This window comes from Prenolepis imparis, unplaced genomic scaffold (assembly GCF_030444845.1).
Source record: "Prenolepis imparis isolate NDT839.2.m4 unplaced genomic scaffold, iyPreImpa1.0 SCAF_2, whole genome shotgun sequence".
NCBI classification, from domain to species: Eukaryota; Metazoa; Arthropoda; class Insecta; order Hymenoptera; family Formicidae; genus Prenolepis; species Prenolepis imparis.
In genome coordinates, this window is record NW_028141160.1 from 18,053,844 (window position 1) to 18,074,863 (window position 21,020).

General features: G+C 35.2%; 1 protein-coding gene across 2 annotated transcripts in view; it reads left to right on the forward strand.

Moving 5' to 3' along the window:
- Positions 1 to 1,779: 1,779 nt before the first annotated feature.
- Thw (chitin-binding domain protein thawb) overlaps positions 1,780 to 21,020 on the forward strand; it is a 45,567-nt gene continuing 26,326 nt past the window's right edge. For both annotated transcript variants that reach the window (XM_083031428.1, XM_083031429.1), the window contains exon 1: positions 1,780 to 2,105. The gene's annotated coding sequence lies outside the window, so the exon portion shown is untranslated. The remainder of the gene's footprint in view (positions 2,106 to 21,020) is intronic.

Sequence of the window (21,020 nt, forward strand, 5' to 3'; positions counted from 1 at the left end):
GAGCGGTCATTTTTTTACTGCAGACAGTGACATGATTAAAAACTAAATTTGAATCAACTTGTATATACGATGTATACGTATAATAATGACGATACGTAATAAACGGCAAAATCCTGGAGGAGAATTGTAGATAAGAATCAGAGAGTCGTGACACCGAAAGTTCATAGCGATGGAACGTACGTCCTGAATGGAGCATCACGGCTAGATGTAGTCGATGAAGCATACATAAATTGCTGCGGCACAAATATACGCTACGAACAAGTATTACGCCACGGTGCTTAATCAACAAATAAATATTTATCTCGCGTTTAAATATTTGGTGTTATCTTCATCGCACACTAAATTTGCGGAAGCAAGACTTATAATAGCCGGAGGGCAGTCTTAGAAACTCGAGATGAATACGAATGCGAACATATTCAAAGATAGAATTCCGTTCATGCAATACGCGTATAAGATTATATGGATTTAGTTAATTTTTGCTCCGGTAGTTTAATATTTATTGACAATAAGGAAATGTCTTTTGATAATTGGTTCAATTTCAGATATCATGACATCGTGAGAGAATATGACAATTAATTTAATTATATATAGAATATGTCAATAATATTCGAAAAATTCGAGATATCAAACACGTAATAAAATATTATTTTAATTTCGTTCTTATATAGAATTGTTGGACGGTATTATAAATAAAATAAAATATGCTCAAAGTATTACGTGTATATACACATAATTAATCGCACCGATATTCTAAGAGTTGCTTTTTTTTTTTTTTTTTTAAATTGATCACTTGAGACAAAGTGGAATTGATCTGACGTTAATTACGCTTGCGAATTCCCTTAATTATATGTATTTCATAATTCGCTGCGTTCTTTTTAACGTTATATTTATTTAATTATATAATACTTTTGCTATTACTGGTACATCTTGTACACTTGGTATGATTGAAGTGATTAATTCGATTTGCACATTAATGTTTAAATCGGTTATTCCACCTTAATGATTACTTGAAGATGGTTTAAGTAATTCCAAATAATATGCCTCTGTATTTTTTTATGGCCGACCACACAGCTTTCTCTACTACCTTCCTACTCTAATCCCAAAAGATTGCCTAGTTTTTTCGTCACGATCGCGCAATCTTCGCTTCTAATTCTCCCGATCTTAGCTCATCCATTTCGGCTTGCTGTATTCGTGTTTATTCATACCGCCCATCTAATCAGTCGGACGAAAAATCCGACAATAGAAAAAATCAGATATAATAATGAGAATATTTCGCAAAAACATATCGAAATCACGCTTTCATAAGAGAATCCGACCATTTTATATTATATTTATATAATTATCGGATACTCTCTTAGACAACAATCAAATCAAATGTTAGCAGATATACATTTAATCATCTTTTAAAGAATGAATTATCTTATATAATTAATATAAAATTAATTATCTCATATACATATAAAAGAGACGATTATGTTCCGTAGGAGCGTTCTGTGATAAGCCGGAATCTGCGAAATGCGACAGTTACGCGATTAACCCGCGTATGTAGCGTGTTGCATGTCAGATGCAGGGTGTTGCGGGCTGATTGATAATCAACCCCTAGACGCGTCCGTCCGTCGTTTCGGGATCGTGACGACGAATCCCGCCTCCTCCGTTGATCAACCGGCCCTGAATGTCGGGCGCCGCTTTGCTCTGCGCCGCGCCGAGAAGAGGGTAGGGATGGAGATCCTGGCGGCATGAGATCCGTGCGCCCCACAGACGACTCGTCAGTATCGTGCCGCGACTCCCTCGCGACGAGAGAGCGCCCGCTTCAAGTTCCTCGGCTCTTCTCGCTGTTAACGCTCTCTTCTCTTCTCTCTTTCTCTCCTCTTCCCTTTTCTTCTCTCCCTTTCCCTTTTTTTCCCTTTTCCCTCGCTCGCGAAACCGGCGCGAACGAGACCGCGCGTGTGCGACAACGTGCGTTTCCCCTTCGTTTCCCCGGTATCGGAGCCGGTCGCGTGTGTGCTATAATTTTTGGAGATTTAGGGGTTCCCCAGGATCCAGTGATAGTGTTGTCACCATCGGCGAACGTTCCACCGGACGCTCGCGGGACTTAACATTAACAGGTACGAGATCGTCGTATAAGCTTTGTTTTACGCATAAAAATTATATCCCTCTGGATATACGCGTCCCATTGAGAACATGCCGATGTCATTGATAGTACGGTGTCGTTCTTCTATTTAAAAAGCTTCAATAGCGTATATTTATATATGTACGTACATATATTTTTATCGCACATTTATTCTCCCACGCATTTTTAAATGCCGGAGACATTCCCTTTCGAAATACAGAAGTAATTGAAATAAATAGAAACTAAATATAGAACTATTAATTTAACTATTTAACTATTACAATATTTATATATGTTGCGCAGACTTTTTAAAATCAGTCTCTTTTCGCAAAAAGTTTTAATTTTTTTTCTTGTAAAGCACCGAATCATTGTAGACCAGCGTTTTAGAGAAACTCCAGTTTTTTTTGTAATAAGCTCGAATTTACAAATAGCTTGCAATATATATATACATAAATGTGCATGTGTGTGTATGAATTTTAATTTTTGGACTATGTGATTTTAATAACAAATTAGAATATAAATTTATAAATGCTACATACATATGCAGAGCAAAAGAACAGGATTTTAAAAATAAAATTAAAATATTTAAACGATTATAATAAAATTTAGTTTTGTGTCATAAATTACAAATGCAGAGCAATTTTACATTCTAATAAAATTAAAGTTTGACAGTTGAAATACATGATAATACTATCCAGAACATCTGACAATTCTCTGCTTAAAAGTCTAAGATTATCCTTACACTGTTCCACTTATGTATCTCGAATAATGAAGTCATTATCACATTATATATTCGACATTGTGCGGAAATTTGAATATTGATGAAAGTACGATTTTTCATCTGAATCGAACACTTTGCCGGTTCGTTCGCTATCATTATTTATCTTAAAAAGCGATCAAAAAAGCGGTCCTGTCTTTAAAGTAGCACATCATTTATATAGAGCAGTAGGCTCCGCAGCAGCTGATTATGAAACTTGTAAATATTCGTCTGCAAAAACGTGGCAAGAAATTTAACCAAAATTTTTAATGGTGCATTTGACACGAGAATTTTCTGGCATGTTTAACTGAAGGGTCATCGTCAAGGCAGAGTATTTCCATAATCGGAGATGTAACGCGAACTGTCGCGGATCGATGGAGCATTAGTTTACAAGAACGAGATATTTAACGAGAATAAAATCCTCTTAAATTCTTTCGAGCAAATCTCATTTTTGGCAATTTCCGTATTTTCGCCGTCAAATTTTTTTCACCGGAATCTGCAAGAAGTATATCTCTCTCCGTACTGCTTATTTTATTATTTATTAAATGCAACGAGGCGAACATTTGATATCGCGCTGTTTTTATAAAATAAAAGTAGTCTCGACTATATTTTTTAAATATTTTTTTTTGTAAGTAAAATGATAGCTTTTGTACTAAATCGCGAATGTGAGCAGAAAAATATGTAAATGAAATTTTAATGCAAAACTTTTTCCATGCAAAGCTACGGGGGGATTCTGGTAATTAACTTATACATCATATGAAACAGATTTTAATTGGGAATTATGTTGTATGCAAACAATTGTTGGATAATTTCATCGAGTGCACTCCAACATTTTACCGCTTAATTAGATTTTACTCCAACTTTTCCCGTTGCCGAGCCTTATAAACGCATGAGGAGGCATTCCCGTTGAATCGAACAAACTTTGGCGCGTTTCCACGCGTCTCTCTGCACACAAGCAAAGCCCCTTTTATTATTCTCGTCGACATCAGGAAAGGCGCAGTTTTTCAAACGCGCATTTAAATAGCGACCAACCCTGCGGTCAGGAAGAACATTTGTCATTTAACTTTTTATTTATCTCCCTCGGATTATTTCCAGTCGTTAATCTTTGCAATATTGTTAAGCATAATAAAAATATAGATGATGCATTATTCACATTTTGCATTTTACCGCAATCTCTACTCTTGACGTTTTTGCAATTTGATATACACAGAGTTGGAAAATTTAAGCGAGTCAATATATTTCGAAAGTCACATGTGCGGCATTATTAAAAAAATAATGCTCAAGAATGTTAAACTGCAAAGTGTATTAAAAAATTAATCAGTTTAGAAAGAATGAGACAATGTGATACAGATTGTAATATTCGATATCCAACATTTTTGTACAATATATGAGAGAAAATATCAGAAACAACTCTTTCTTCTCTCCCATTTATTATGTAAATCTCGATGTCGGATATCGCGGTGTATCGCAATCTAAGATTAAAGATACGCAACGTAAAGTATAATGTATAATATCACGTCAGCGATATACATGGTACCCAGAATATCATTACCCGTTTGGCATCTGTCGTCAGCTCGATGAAAGATTATTTACTGTAAGGGTAGTTCTGCGCGATACGAAGGAAATTTCGCTGCTCCATTATCGCACGAACAACCTGACAGATCCTTCTGAAAGCCCTTAGCATTTGCTCCGCCACCGAACTTCGTGCTTAAATTGGATACAATGTTCAATTTCCTATAATGCAATCCTCATGCTTTTCGCCGATTCTCGTGCGAAACCGATATTAATTTAATTTACATTAGAATCCGAGAATTTATTTTCAATTTTGAAATAAATTGTTTTAATTATTTTATTAATTATTGGTGCGCGTTTATATATAATTGACAGATTAAGACCTCTATTATTCGACAGACAGAAATAATGTGCGAATGCACAATAACTTAAAAGATGGTTGCGCGATGTTAGAAATTTCACTCCCTTGTTATCCAGGCTCTTACATACGTACGAAGCAGACCCAATTTGTGCGCGCGATCATGCCGACAGGTTCTCCTCCGATAGCTCTTAACTTTATCATCTACGTTCGCTAAGGGAGAAGGAATTCTGTATTCTGTTGTTGACATTCAAAAATATTCTTATACATTGATCCATACATTTTTACGACATTATATCATTTATCACAAAGTGTCCAAATTTTGATATCTTTTATTAAAAAGAACTATTTTATTTAAAAAGAAAAAACTGTTAGAGAATTGTTTCACAAATGAATTGTGAGACGATTAATGAACAGTATTATTGTTGTACGAACTTTGTGTAAGATTTATAAAACAAATATGATAATGAACTGTTTATTATTTACATTGCAATATATAAATAAGTCTAATTAAAGCCCCGAGGCTTTGAAAATAAACTTCCCTTGCTCAATTCGATGTCGGGCACAACGATATTAAACCGGGACGCCTAGGTCGAACCCGTCGAGGTCGCCGTAATTAATTAATCTTGTCTGGCTAATTAATTCGCGGCTCGCCGACCAGGTGAATAAGGCGCGCACAATGCGATGTCAAACAAAGTGGCAGATTGTTAAGCAATGCGTCATAACGAAATATGTGTGTATGACCCATTTTTGCACGCGAACTTCCAGGCACGCGAAGCGCGAGATCTGTGGAAATCTCGCCCGCTCCGCGATCTCCATCCCCCTTCGCGTCTTGGACCGACCGACAAAAACATGGCGCAAAAGAGTCTCTCACGCTGTGTGGCCAACATCAAGTGTAATTATTATACGCGGATGTAATCGCACGTCTCCGGCACGCTCGAATACGCGAGCTTCTCTCGCGAGTACGAGAGAGAGAGACGAGATATTTCTTCTCTGTGTGTATTAATAAAGCAATCAAATTTCTTCGTCTCGTTAATTCCCGCTTGCGGCGAATTCAAACGCGTTTCTATCTCTGCGCGAGAGCAAAAGAGCTCTATATTGGATTTATCTCACTCGTATGATTCGTTTCGAATCCTCCGCGTACAACGTTAAATTATTTTTAACTTATTAAATTACGTTCGAAAGCGAGAGGTTTTTCGTAAAAATTGCAAACTACCGGTATCCGTGAAACGTAAAGTGAAATTCGTTCTATTATTTTCATTTAATTATTTCGCTTTAGATTTTTTGTCAGCCTCCCCCCGATCATAGCTTTCCTCTTTCCTTTTACTAAAAGATCAACACCAAACTAACATATAGAATGGATACGCGGGTTCTGATTTTTTTTAAATACTCTATTTTCTTGGATAAATGTACAAAATGTTTTTTAATAATTACATTTTATTAATTATTATTACTCTCTGCCAGATCTCACATCTTGTTATCCGAGAAACTTGTTATTCATAAAGAGTTATAAAATTACAGAGATGAAGAGCAAGAGTATTATTATTCTGAGTAGAAATTTATATTTCGTATTAAATTAAAATTATATTATTGTTTAATAGTGAGGGGGAGAGGAAGAGAGAGAGAGAGAGAGAGAGAGAGAAAGAGGGGAGAAAGAAAGAGATAGAGGGAGAGAAAATGCAAATGAATGTCAGTATACTAAATATCGTGTGTACGATTGTTTCCCCCTATTCGTCTTTATAACTGTCATTTGTACGTAAGTAGTTCCTAATTATTATCTCTGATTGATCCTGGCAGTATCGATTCACTTGTCAGAAGGGCACGACTCCAGATTAGATCCGGATTACAGTGATTAGTCCCGGATTCGATTGTAACCTAGTTTCAAAGTATGTGACATCTACAAAAACTATAAATCTTGAAAGGGAGTTATAAAATAATACGATTAAATCGGCCGTTTAATCAGAAACAGCGAGAAATCGATTGCGCAGAACTACGATTAATGCGATCAACGAGTGAAAATAAATCTGTTCGGATATTCGTAACATCGGTGATAAATCCGTGCGTTTCTATATCGAAAGTAAATGATTCACGATATATATATATGTATATATATTATACATATACACACGATGAATTGCTAATACGTCAATTTATTGAATTTTGTTTTAACGCAAAATTGCGCTGCGATTGGAAATCACAAAAATTTTTAAAGTGATAAATATGACAAATATGCTAAACACATACAGTCTGCATATCATGAAAGATTTTTTAATTATGGGAAAAAAGCGAATATACGACGAAACAGGAGAATTAATTTCGCGATTTAATACTTTCTGTCTGTATAGGTACAGATTTTTAGCCGCGAACCTCTTTTGCAATTTTAAGGATAACGAACGCTCAATATACGTTTCTACTACTGGCATTACGACCGCATTATGAATGATCAGAATGATAATCAGGGAAACGCGGGTTTGATATAATTTAATATATGTATAATAGGATACTAATTTGGGCCACGGCGTAATGACGAGCGCTGCATCGTTACATCGAGATTCGATGCATTTCGGAGAGTATGGTTTTGTGCAACGCGCATAATTTGCCTCGGCAAGTGACATTAATCGTGCACAATGTAAATGCCCTTGTTGAGCATTACGCGTTAAGCAAGGTTTGTGACAGATTGTAACGGGGTATTTGTATACAGAGAGATTTATTTAATATAGCCTTGTGCGTTATACGAGCTTTTTCCTTTAGACTGATAATTATGGCATTTGAAAGAGAAAAAAGAGAATGTTATAATCAACGTGAACACAAAGTAAAGAGAATATTATATTATAACTTTCTTTTGTCTGCTTCAAACCTTGCAGCTCTATCCTGTCTTATCATTGCAATAAACAGAAAGATACATTCACATCTCCTAATCCTAACTCATCATGTCTATTAACATGAATATATTATAATTAACATTGATGTATATTATAATTTATAATATCGACACATTATAATACGAATATATTACAATTTGAAGTAAACGATTACTCGCGGATATAGAAATGTATATATACTGGCATATTGGCTGCTCGTCGCTCTTGCGGGAGTTTGCTTTACAGGATAATCGCGGTAGATGGACGTTATCTTGGCGATCGTATTCGTACTTAAATTGAACCGGGAAATGGCTCCGAGCCGGGACCGACCGGTGGAGTTACATCAAAGTTTCGATATAGCCGTAATTCCCAATTTGCCGAAGGTACCGCGTGGAAACGTGGACCGTCCGCTAATGCGATAAACGATCGTCGGTCGCCCGGTTTCTGGCTATACTACTAGCCTCGTCCGGCCAGTTTCCACATCAAAGTAGGATCTCCCCTACTACCACTTCGCCACGGACGCGAATCGCGCGAATCCTATTATCGATCAAATGTAATCGCTTTGACGTGGACGTCACTGGTATAATTCTTTTTTTCTATCCTTTATGACAATATCTCTCCTCTTGCTCCTCGAAACAATCGCGCGCGATTGATTAAAGATGCGATTGATTAAAAAAAAAAAAATAGTCAAACATGATTTATTATATGTTTGTAATAACGCAGTTGAATGGATTGTATTAAAGTAGATTTGGCAATAATTTTTTCTATCTTAAATTTTATATTTCCTTTCAAATCTAATTGTAAGCGCGGCAAACATCTCGGTGACGTAAAATGTTCAATTAAAATTCTGCAAAGTTTGCGCGATATTGAATTTAAAATCAAATTTCTTAGCTACACTTGCGACTCGAATGCTTGGGGAATTTTTTTAACTTTTAATCACTTACGGTTTTTTAATGTGATTTTTAATATTTACGGATTATTTATTAACAAGTCAAGTAATATAATAATTTAATAAGAAGGATAATTTCTATTATGATTTGAGCAAATGTCGATTACACATATGCAAGGTATGTGATGATTCATAAATCTGTCTCATACTATGCACGTCACTTTTCCGAAGCCCCGATTGTTGTTTTGAAAGACATTTCCTAAAATTAGAAAGAGATTAACGTTTACCTATTAGGCAGGACGTGAATGAACTGCGGCACTAAATTCATGCCAGTTGGTGCACTATAATGTATATCCTGCTCTAAAAGTTCATTTGCAGTTGTTACAGAAACAATGTGAGTATATAATTCTCAGAGTATGTAAAAAGTAACGCAAATTAATGATTAACAGTATTCATTTTTACTCTATAATTTTAAAATTAATATATAAATATAAATATCATATTAAAATTAATAGAAATATCATAATGTATTTATACGTGGATGTGTGTGTGATATTTTTGTATCTTATATTTTTAAAGCTTTATAAATATATATACTCAGATTTCCTGACATAAAACGTCCTTCGAGATAGCAATTAAAGAGGAAAAATGACGCCGCTATTGTAGTCGACTCTGATTTCAATTCAGATATTTGATATTTTGGGCAAGTATTTCAAAGGTTTCTGCATCCGTGAACTGCGTGTATTGTTGTAAATATGCGATGCAACAATCGAAAATAATTATACACTAATGATTTGATTTAATTACTGGATTTTCAAAGATTTTTTCACGTTGTTGTTTTGAATTATATATATTCAAAGTCAATAGTAATTGTAAACAAATATTTTATTTAAAATAATTTCTATATGCATTTAAATAAACAAAGATCAAAGGATTATTAACAAATTGAGTTCTATTAGGAATAATAAGCATCGGCAATATTTTTTTGCTAATTTTAAATTGACTTTAATGGGAATTCTGTTCAGAATTTAATTAGTCACAATATATGTATTTTATTTTAAATATTTAATATGAAATATTTTATTATAAAAATTAAAAGACTGCTACGTAGTATGTGCGCAATATTTAATTGAAAAAAGGTATCAAAGTTTTGGAATACTTTATATTTAATATTTTGTAAAACTTCATATCTCGTTGGACGAATATTTTTTGTTTATTAGGAAAATGCTGCGAAGCGAAAAGACATTGCTGCGGAACCGAAAACAAAAATCCGCCGTTATTACTTTTCCGCAGTCTTTGAATCTCGCGTATTTCGATGACGGTACGATGGTACGAAGTCGGAATCGATCGACAGCTGTGTGCCGATGAGGGTATTTGCCGGTGAATGTTCAAAGTTATTGATCTAATAGCAGCAGAGAGCGTGCTGTGGATTTCGTATATGCTCCGAATGTCGCGCTTGCGAGTTTTATGAATCGATATCGATACCGATATTATTCGCCGCATTTATACTGCACGGCACTTATTTTGTTGACAAGCAAACTTTATGTGCTATTTTTTTCAACTTTGAATTGGCAAAGTTCGACGATAAACGTCGTATTGCGAGAACGTATACGGCAATTCCAAGTAGCAGGAATTTCATGGGTCGCTGGACTATAAGCAAATAGAATGCATGCTCTATAGATCACAGAGAGATACAACGAGCAGGTATGTACATATATTTTAACTGCATAATTTATTTGTCACAAACTGGAGATTTGTGGTAGTGATTATAAATTTATTCAAAATTCGACGACTTTATAAGTTTTGTTAAAACTATTAAATCGATTGCATCGGCACACCGACATTTCCCTTTCATAAAACTCGTTAATTTAAAGTTTAACTTATTATCAATTACCAAAAACCATTTTTAATTAATTTCATTCGTAATGAGTAGCCTTTTAATTATTAGCTCGACAATTCGTAACAAAATTTTAATTGGAATTTAGAAACTTGTATTGAAATATTTTATGAGGGTTTAGCAGAGGAAAACTAATTGTATTATTAAAATGTGTATTATTAAAATATTGATATTATAACGACAAAATGGCGATAGCGCATTAATGTAGATTTATATGTATCGATTTGTAAAAAAAATAGTAATGACAAATTAGTCGACAGAATAACAGCAAATCTGGAGAGAAAAGTCATCTAGTTACTTTGAACGATTTTCGATACATATGTCTCTTTCCTCATACTTGCGCTCCACCCAACTACTTGCAGTTAATCCTACTGAAATAATTATCGAATTAGCATTACAAAGGAAAGAGGAGATACGTATATACACGTTCTAAGTTAAGATGCCTAGGTTTGCTTCGTTATCTGGCCGCCTTTGTTCCGACATCGGCCTTCCCTCCTCAACAACTATCAGAAACGTGAAACTCATTCTCGTTGTGCCCTAGAGAATTCTCCAGGCAACTGTCGCGTTAATTAAGTACATAGCATAGTGTGACTCGCTTAATACGTCATCACTCGATTTTCAAATTCTAAACTGCTTCGAAATGCAGAACACCAGAACGTCGGAAAACAAGTTTCATCAGATATTTACTTAGAAACTAATTAACCTGGGAATTTTCAGGATTTAATATATATATATAATTAGTTTGAAGATACTTGTTTATATATAAGAACCCGTTATTGTGTAAAGATTCAAATAACTGTCGAGAATCAGAGGATGAAATACTTGTCAAAGTTAAATTAAGTTACGAGAAAACAGTTAAGAGACAATTAATGGGACGAAAGTAAATTAAGGTTCGAGGATATTAGAATGCAAATTAGTTGCGGAATATTTTTTTTTCTTGTTACGGGACCTGCCAGATCCACTGGCGCGTTTCTTGTCATACACGCATCAGCATTTTAACAAATTCAGAATCAATTTTCAATGGAAGTACACTTATTTCTTTGCACATGATTTTTGTGAAGCATTAAATTACGAAGATGATGAAGAAATATGACGAGAGTAAAAGTTGGACGACAAGTGATACAATTGCTAGCACAAAAACGCCTATCGTGCATTTCAAAAAAGCTTCTTGGGAGAATTCTTCTCCGAGGAAAGATACTTTCTCTCTTTTTAGAATTTTATTTGCGCAGTTTGATGATGTTTAATTTATCATTAAACTTTAAAAGGGGTCTATAAAAAAGTTCCCTGGGGTTATACATTGTAAATAGCTGAGCGTGCTAAAAGGAAATCGTTGTTGATTCGATCTCGAGATTTCCCGGAGCTCTTCGTCGTGGCATTATTATGAGCTTTTGTATTTGAATAATGCGATGCAAAAGAATAATTCGATCTTTATTATAAAATCTGCGAATATTATTTCGAAAAAAATCTGTCACACTGACATGACAGCTCAACTTATTACGATAACTTTATTGTTAAGTAACAACTAATAGCAACTAATAGCAACTTTCTAATATATGTATATACATTATTTACTTGCTAAGTTATTTAACAGATTAGTTTGTATTCAAAATTTGATGCAAAGCATCCATATTTTTTAAATATTTATATACAAACATATTTCTCAAACGTTGGCAAAAACTATGTGTTTAATATAAAATATTACTTAACTAATAAATTGTGAAAGATTTATATTGTTACAAAAGGGAAAAAAAAGATAACTATGTAATGTTCACTTTGTTAGACTTACATTTAAAACACAGCCTCAAAAATACATATATACATAGACAATTGCATAGCTTTAGAAATTCCATAGCACTGGTGAAAACCACTATAATAGTCAACAAGTTTGAAGGCGGTTTCAGTTGCGAGTTACCGCGTCGAGATCAATAGGAGGCACGTCAAAAGTTAACACGGAGGGAATTATAGCCAGCGGGTCTGAAAGGGTTAAGCCTCCCTATTATGGGGGTACCACGTTATATACCATGATGTTACGTGCGTGCGAATGAAACGAAATTAGCCGGGTGACGCGCGTTGAAACTCGCGGCGGATGATTAGAGCGCGGCGGATTTTCGAGGTGCGAATAATGCGCGAGCGCGTGGGAAAGAAAGTCCTTTATTTCGCCGAGAAAGCGGGAAGGCCGTATCATTATACACGCGATTATGGCACGTTGTCTACCGCGCGTTGATATCCCGCATTACCGTTCCTCCTTGTTTCAGCTGGATCAGCGATGCACAAGGATGCATCGTCTCATCGCTACACGCACGAGAACGCATAGCGATATATCCAAGGAAATTATTACGCAATCGTGCCTTTTTTTCTCTCTCCGCGGATCAGATCAGGCATTAAAGCGACGCGATCTCAAATTCAATCTGATGGCGTCGCTTTGTTTCGATCATTTATCGGTATATCGGTAAATCGATATCGTTTCATCTAGAGTGTACAGCCGATTGACTAATTAATTATTAACTAGTTATTTCGTGGAAAGCGTGTGGAGACCGCGTTGCAAAATGTGCGGCTGCGGAAATTAGGTCGCAGGATTAAACTTTGGCCCTCGCGTCCGCGCCGCATGTTTGATTGTAGTCGTCTTCCATCTCGTGTTGCCATTAAACGTTGCCTCTCGTACCAGACAAATAACACTCGAAATCAGGAAGCCACATGAAGCGTTAAATGCAAGCGTAGATAGAGATGGGAATGCATAAATGTATTATGCACCGACAAATCTCCTCTCTCGCAACATTAACTTGAAAAATTTAGAATGTGACGATTTTATCCCCCGTTGTGACACATATAGAAATGAATTTTCATATACATACGTATAGATGACAAATATTCAGAATCGAATGATTGCATTTAGCGTTAAATGGAATGTGAATAAAGAGAAGAGGAACGAATGATCGCGTCTCATTTTTACTTGATTTTGCAATCTTTCATAAGAGATGCAGCATTTAACACGTTAACGAAAACGTAAGAAATACGTATCGTAAAGAAAAAACTGTTATTTTATAACTTTATAATTTTGTTTCTCAAGATGCTGGAATGCGGAAAAACATGTTGGAAAATAGGAACGAAATATTTTAGCGTAATTGCTATGACGCAAAAATATGTGACTGTCATGTCGTAAAATGAATTTCACTATGGTAATTATATCCACACACGTCTTACAATTAGTCCTTCAACATATTAACGTTATTACTGTATAATGTTATTACTTATTACTGTTCTATTTTTGTTGTTATATAATAAGTCATCTATGTCTAAAATATATTTATAAATATGTTGTAAATTTTTTTCACGATTTTTTAAAACTTTTTTTCTAATTGATTATTTAAATATATTTTATGAAATGCAGGAATATCCTTCACTTTTGATGAGAGAAGAAACATTCGGTACCACAATTGTAATTACAAAACTATCTAAAGTCTTATTATCGTCGCAGCGATCGCCTTTTATTGAGGAAGGAGAAAACGGAGATCTCACCCACCATCGAATAACATAATAACTTCAGACATTATATCTCCGCCTTTTTAATCCACCGATGCGAATTTTTCTCCGAAGGCGAAACTTTCATAATTTCTTTGTAAGACAGTATTTCGAAAAATTTTGTGGCGCGGCCTTCCACCTTCTTTTACCGCGATTGCGTCATTTCCCTTAATTCAAAACATGAGATTACACGAGTCCTCCGCAGCTTGCGACACGGTGACTCAATATGAGAAAATGTAATACCCTGAGAGCGAAAATTGGCAGTTCGAAAAACAACGATCTTAGACTCGCGTGAATGGTGTTCACATCAGAAACCTGAATGGCAACGTATACGTTTGAAAAATTTGCGACACATAAGACGCTCATATATTCCCCCTCAGTTTGAATCGAAGCTAATAATATTTTTCATGCGATGCGACTAATTAGAGATAATTCTCACATTGAGAAGCATATGAATTGATTTCGAAATTTGTCAAAAATTCGAAATGATGATAAATTTAAATAGCGATACAAAAGTCCAATATTCGACACATAAATGATACTCGCGAAATCGGATTTTGCAGTTGCTCTGAATATTTTATTTCTACATTTCCAGAGTTGGCAAAGTGACCCACAAAAAAAAACGACTGCAATGGGAGAGACGGAAAAAAACGAGAGATAAATTTTTTCATAATTATGACATTTTTTCATGCGAGAAAATTGCAGTTTGAAACTATCATGTTTCGCAATTTCGGACTTGAGAATGAATAACCCTTTGATTGAATTCGCGGTATCGAAATCTGTATTAAAAATGATGTATACCGCCAGATTTTTATCAAACGAATATAAAATCAACATATACAACCTATAATGTATTTGTATGTTATAATTTAATTTAATCTTTTTTCACACACAGCATTTATTTATTTATTTAATTTAAAATTTTTCCAAGAAATTGTGTGGAAAACAGAGGAGAGATTTTTCGAAATAATATATTCATCGTTCGTTTTTTTTTTTTTTTATAAGAGTTCAATATTTTGACACATTTGTAAAACCACAATTATTGTATTCGACGAGTTTGTGTTCCCTTCAAGATCAACATAACTCTATTCTATCCTATTGAGGAGAGCGTAAAGAGACGAGGTGGCGAGGCGAGGCGAGGCGAAACGTGCAGCGGGGAAGAGCGCTGGCATTTGCATAATATGGGAATCGCTCCTGAGGCCAAGCCATTGTTCCGAGCGTGTCTATGCGCGGTGGTGTAGTATGTGAGAAGATTCGACGAGCGGAAGAACATCCGAATACGTAACCCGGCGATAATAATTACGTTCCTGTTCCACGTAGCAGTGTTGCTGCTTGGGCAACGCTCTCTTCCTTTCTCCCACACCGAATTGGTGGCTGCTTCGGGGGAGAAGAGGTGGGGGAGGGATTCGCCCGGTACTCTACTTGTTTGAAGACCTCGTTTCGCCACCGATTGATCCGGCGATCTGAGAAAGAGAGCCGCGGAAAAAGAACGAGCAGGAAGGGGGAGAGAGGGAGATCTAGAAGGATCTCTCCTCTCGGTGGCAAAGAACGGGAAAGCGGTTCGTTTTGACAAGGATCCCAGCCAACCGGAGACAAACACTCCGGTTTCATTAAATCTTGGACGATCATTCATGAACATCGACTAGAACTTATATGTGATTCAATGTGAAATCTATGATACTTTGATTGAATATCTTACACAGAACACGTTTTAACAAAAACTTTTTTTGATTCATTCTTTTGCGGAGTCGATATTTTCTCAATCAAAGCGAAAACTATTAGTTCTCTGTTGCAACTTTGCGATCTTTGATTCAATTATCCTTATGTGAGTAATCGGGCTCTGACTCAATAAATTTATTATTTCTATTTTTTAATTTTAGATACTTAGAATATCATTAGTCATACGTGATTAATATCGCAGATATTTAAATAATGTGACTGTTCATGCATGCAGACAGCTTTCAATTGCATTTGATGCAAATGTTAGATACAGATGTCTTTGATAGCAATCTGTATATGTATATGCATGCCTAGCCGCAAGTGTTTAGATATGCGAATCAAGATACATCATGACCTCTATCAAATCTAACAAGCTGATTGACGTCGACTACATCGGTATTATTTCAATGTTCTATGTTCTGCTGATTGTTACTAATCGCAACTGATCATCTTGCGTTGTCTATCTTGAGTTATTTAGCACTACATGAATTCTGCATAGTTCATATAGAATGGTGACAACGTGACTTCAACGAAAACTATACGATTGATTTACGAGAGACAAGTGATTTACGAACTATTTCTATAGATTATTTAAAATGTCGTTAAATTTTGTCATAATATTTAAGAGGAAAATATAGTCTAAGAGTTCTTTTCAATATTTTGTTGTTAAAACAAACAAGATGTATTATAATAATCGATGATATAAAAGGCAAATAAGCTAATGAATTTTTAACTCTTTTAGAGTATTTAATTATTTAATTTTAAATAATATGACAACGCGCATATTATTTAAACTTTTTATACGACAAAAAATTCGTAATTAGTACTTGAGAACGTTGCGAGGATAAATGGCAATCTATGACTATTTAACACAATATAACTAGAAATATTAAACAAAAATTTTCATATTTTTATAATCCTTTTCTAAAAAAGATATGTAAGTCGATACTCGCATATATCGAAGTTTATTATTGTCGCTTTTCTGCGATGCGCTCATTGACTGTCAAGATTCGTGTTGTGCATTATATTCGTAGTATCGAGAGGCTGTCATCGCGAGGATTAGCAGTTTGACAGTTTGTTCAAAATAAAATTAAATAAATGCTACGAATATAACGTACAATGCGAATCGAAACAGTCAATCAGCATCGCGGAAAAGATGCAACAATACTTGCAAGAATCGACTTAACATATTTTTTTTGGAAAGGATGTTATAATATTTTAAATTCGATTAATATTTTTGACAATTACCAGCTGATTTTTGTCAAAAAATATTAATCGCAAATAAGATATTATATAACATATTATTTAAAATGTTACTATGTTAATATTTTCACATATTATATACACCTCAATATTACCGCTATAGAAATGTTATAAAATAAATAAACAATTTCACTCACCGATACGTATAATAACGGAGTTGTAGTACACGGCACATATTGATCTGAAAACAAAATATTCAAATTATGTATATACATATGTGTGTGTCGAATATCCATGCAGTCTCCTGCATGTCTCATAAACAATGCAGTTTAGAAAAAAAGTTTTCATATTGCATACCTCACAGTTGCCCCGCTGTCGCCCGATGCCTTCCTGGGCCTCCTCCTCCTCTCTTGGTCGATCGTCATTGCTCCTTCGTAGCACTCACGGCACTCGCGAAAACATGAACAATTACGATTGTCCGACACCTTACACGGCACTCCCGACATACAAATCTTTACACGGCACTCCCGACGCGCGACACTTTACACGGCACTCCCAATACGACGCGTGAATCGCACTTTGTATCGCAATGCTACCTGTAACAAATAAAATACATACATATATTAGAATAATCTTATTATTTCGCATTATAACATACACAATATAAATATAAATATGTAAGCTAGAATATAATTAATTTGCTAATTAATTTTTAAAATAATAATATGTTTTAAATAATATGTTATAATACTTTTAAACTCGATTAATATTTTTGACAGTTATCAGCTGATTTCTGTCAAAAAATATTAATCGAGGATAAGGTATTATAAATTATAACATATTATTTACAACATATTACTATTTTAATTTTTATAATACATGTGTATTATTATTTTAAAATTTAATTAGCAAATTTTCGCTTTATTAATATTTTTTGACAGAAATCAGCTGATTAAAGCGTTAATTTGCTAATTAATTTTTAAAATAATAATATGTTATAAAAATTAAAATAATATAATATGTTTTAAATAATATGTCATAATATACTTTTAAAATCGATTAATATTTTTGACAGTTATCAGCTGATTTCTGTCAAAAAATATTAATCGAAAATAAGGCATTATAACATATTATTTACAAAACATATTACTATTTTAATTTTTATAACATATATTTATTTTAAAATTTAATTAGTAAATTAACGCTTTAATCAACTGATTTCTGTAAAAAAATATGAATCGAGTTTAAATAAACTTTATATTATTTTTTTTTTTAATATCATTTTTTTAATACAAAACCGAAGAATAGCGCGCGAATAGCGCGCGCTTGGATTATTCTAGTTTTAAAAAAATAAAAATGTAACAAGAATTTTGCTCTCTGCGCGATCTCATTTAACCATTGAATTAGCGTTAAGTAATATTAGCCCAGTTGGTCTCTTAGGACATTTTAGATTCTAGTCACGTGCATCGTACACACAGATGCATCGCGGTCCGCGACATTTGCATGGGTTAATAACGTAAGGTAACGTATAACACATGACACGTCTCCATTAGTATGATGGTGGCTACCGGTTGCGTTGGACCATTAGCGAAACGGCGTCGAGAGCTTGGTCGAGTATAGCTATCTATGTATGAAGGAAATTAAAATACTGTTACGATTATACGAGCTTTAGAGGCGAGTCACAGAAGCGGTGGCAGAAGGACTCTAATTACCGGTGACCGGTAGCGCGGTAACATAACGGATCGTTACGAAAGCGCGCCGATGATTACGGAATAGGCCCGGGCCCGCAGGGGGAGATGCAAAGGACCCCATCGTGACCCACTCGTTGCCCTCGTTCTGTTGGCTGAGTTGGCTCAGGTGATTTAGGCTCGCTGACCTTTTGCCGTATCATAATCGCGCGCGCGCAAGTCGCGGACTTTTTATGCTAATCGCGGCTCGCGACGCGAAGCGATCTCGTAACGAAGAGAACACGGCTTTAGCAGGGTATATATCGGTCCCGTAAGATCGCGGCGTCCTCCCAACGTCCGCGACGTCAGGAGGATGAATTAAGTACACGGTTTCGCTTTCGTAAAATTCGGCGCGATGGTGCCTTATTGCCTTGAAACGAGGAGGCATCACTTAAGGCCGGAGAGCGCGCGCCGATTATCTTCTTTCTTCTCGAACCAACCGACCAACGACGAAATGCCATGGCGATCCCAGTAAAGAAAATGCGGCAGTGCGACTTCTTCTTCGGTCCCTTTCGTGCCTATATCGTGAGGAAGTAATCACTCGCGCTGATTGCGAAAAACCGCCGACCGACGCCAGCCTCGTCCTTTTCACGGTTGCTTGCACGCCGCACTATGCTAGTCTCGTCTCTCTGGTTGCATCGTTTTTCGTTGTGCATCATGTAGGACGGTAATCGATCATTTACATTGTATCGATTAATTCTCTGTGGGATCGCGAGCTCCAAGTGAATTTCTCTCTAATAAGAAAATGCTAGTTTTATCCGGTATTTATCGAAAATAGAGCCTAATACATCTTTGTCTTATTTTTCTTTCAGATTTTTAACTTTTTATAAATAGAATTCACAGAGTTATTTATAGCACAATTTTTGAAAAATTTTTTAATATCAGGAATAATATATTTTAAAATTATTTAGAATTTTAATACAAGTTTCTCTAAAAGATATGAAAAATTGTGCTGAAAAAGTAAATAAATAAACATATATAAAAAAAATCTCTCATGAAAAAAATTATTTTTCATATTTTCTATAATTTTCCAAATATAATAAAATGAGATTTTTAGTTATTAGAATAAACATGAATAAATTACATTATTTTTGCGGGACCTGTTATTTACTTTTGTTTATATATTTATTTTGTGATATTTATAATATTCCCACATAGTCACAACGAAAGCAGGTTTACGAGGGATCATACATCAAGTCTAAACTTTACTACGGTAATCGCAAGCAAGTAGACCTCTGCTATTAGTTCTAATAATGGAGCAATTACCGTTCTTTGCTTTAATTAAATTATGAATTCGATGGCTGTAGCTGCATCATTAGCATTGTTAACCGATGTTACCAACATGCAATCAAATCCTCATTACGTTCTCTTCTTGCTTTAAGTTTGCTTTCTTTTTCCTCTATGCATATAAGTATCAGGTCCCGCAAAAAAGAAAAAAAAACAAACATAAAAATATGCATCGCAATTTATCCAGCACAGTTATTTATAATTATTATAATTTTATCTCTCTGTTTTGCGCGTCTCGTATCTTTTAATTAACCCTTTTTCGTTTTTGCTGCAAGGAAGATAACGCGAGAAACTCGCCGGGTATAAAAATAAAAGTGCGGGAGGCTGACCTACCCGGTATTCTTTCCCAATCGCTATTCAGCGCGGAAGACCAGATGAGGGAGAGGATAAGCTGAGCGAGTGCATTGCGTCGGAGAAACGCATGGATGAACTCAAGTGTAACCTCGTAAACACACGAGAGAAATGTGCCGCGACAAAGAAAGGGAAGAGATGCTTGAAAGTAACGCCACGCGGAAACGCCGGCGATGTAACAATTATCTCATCCGCGTCATTACTTTCTAAGTTTCTAATTAACAGAGCGGCGGCTCTCCGGAGAGTATCACTTATTAGAGAGAGGTGTTAAGTGCAGGAACGGCCGTCACTTCTGGAAATCGCGCACCGCGATTGCTCTTTGCTCGAGAAAAAATAATCGTCTTACAAGAATTTAAATTCGTCCGCATATTTCTTTCCGTACACCGCAACATCGACAATTTTTCATTTCGTTTTTTAGCCGATTTTCGCGGTGATTGCACGAAGCGTTTCCTATGCTAGCGAATTTTGATGTTTACATTGGATATGTATACACAACGCGGAGATTATTTCCAACAGGTTGTATATTCGCAGGAAATAATTTCTCGTCGAAAGCCAGAAACATATCGTCATAGCGTATAACATTTTTTTTTTTCATGTATTGATGCTTTGTACAATTTAGAACTGGGCGAAACAATATTTGATTCCGAAATCGTTGCGTGAAATCGGTTCAAGTTAATCCGAGACAATTGATTTCGAAATCGATGGCGTCACTCGATTTGCGATACACCGATAAAATCAATATACCGAAGTCAGTGCTTACAATCGGTTTTGTTTTGGTATTAGTTTAGTTGCAACGGAACAATTAATTCCGAAATAAAAGACTTGCTCCA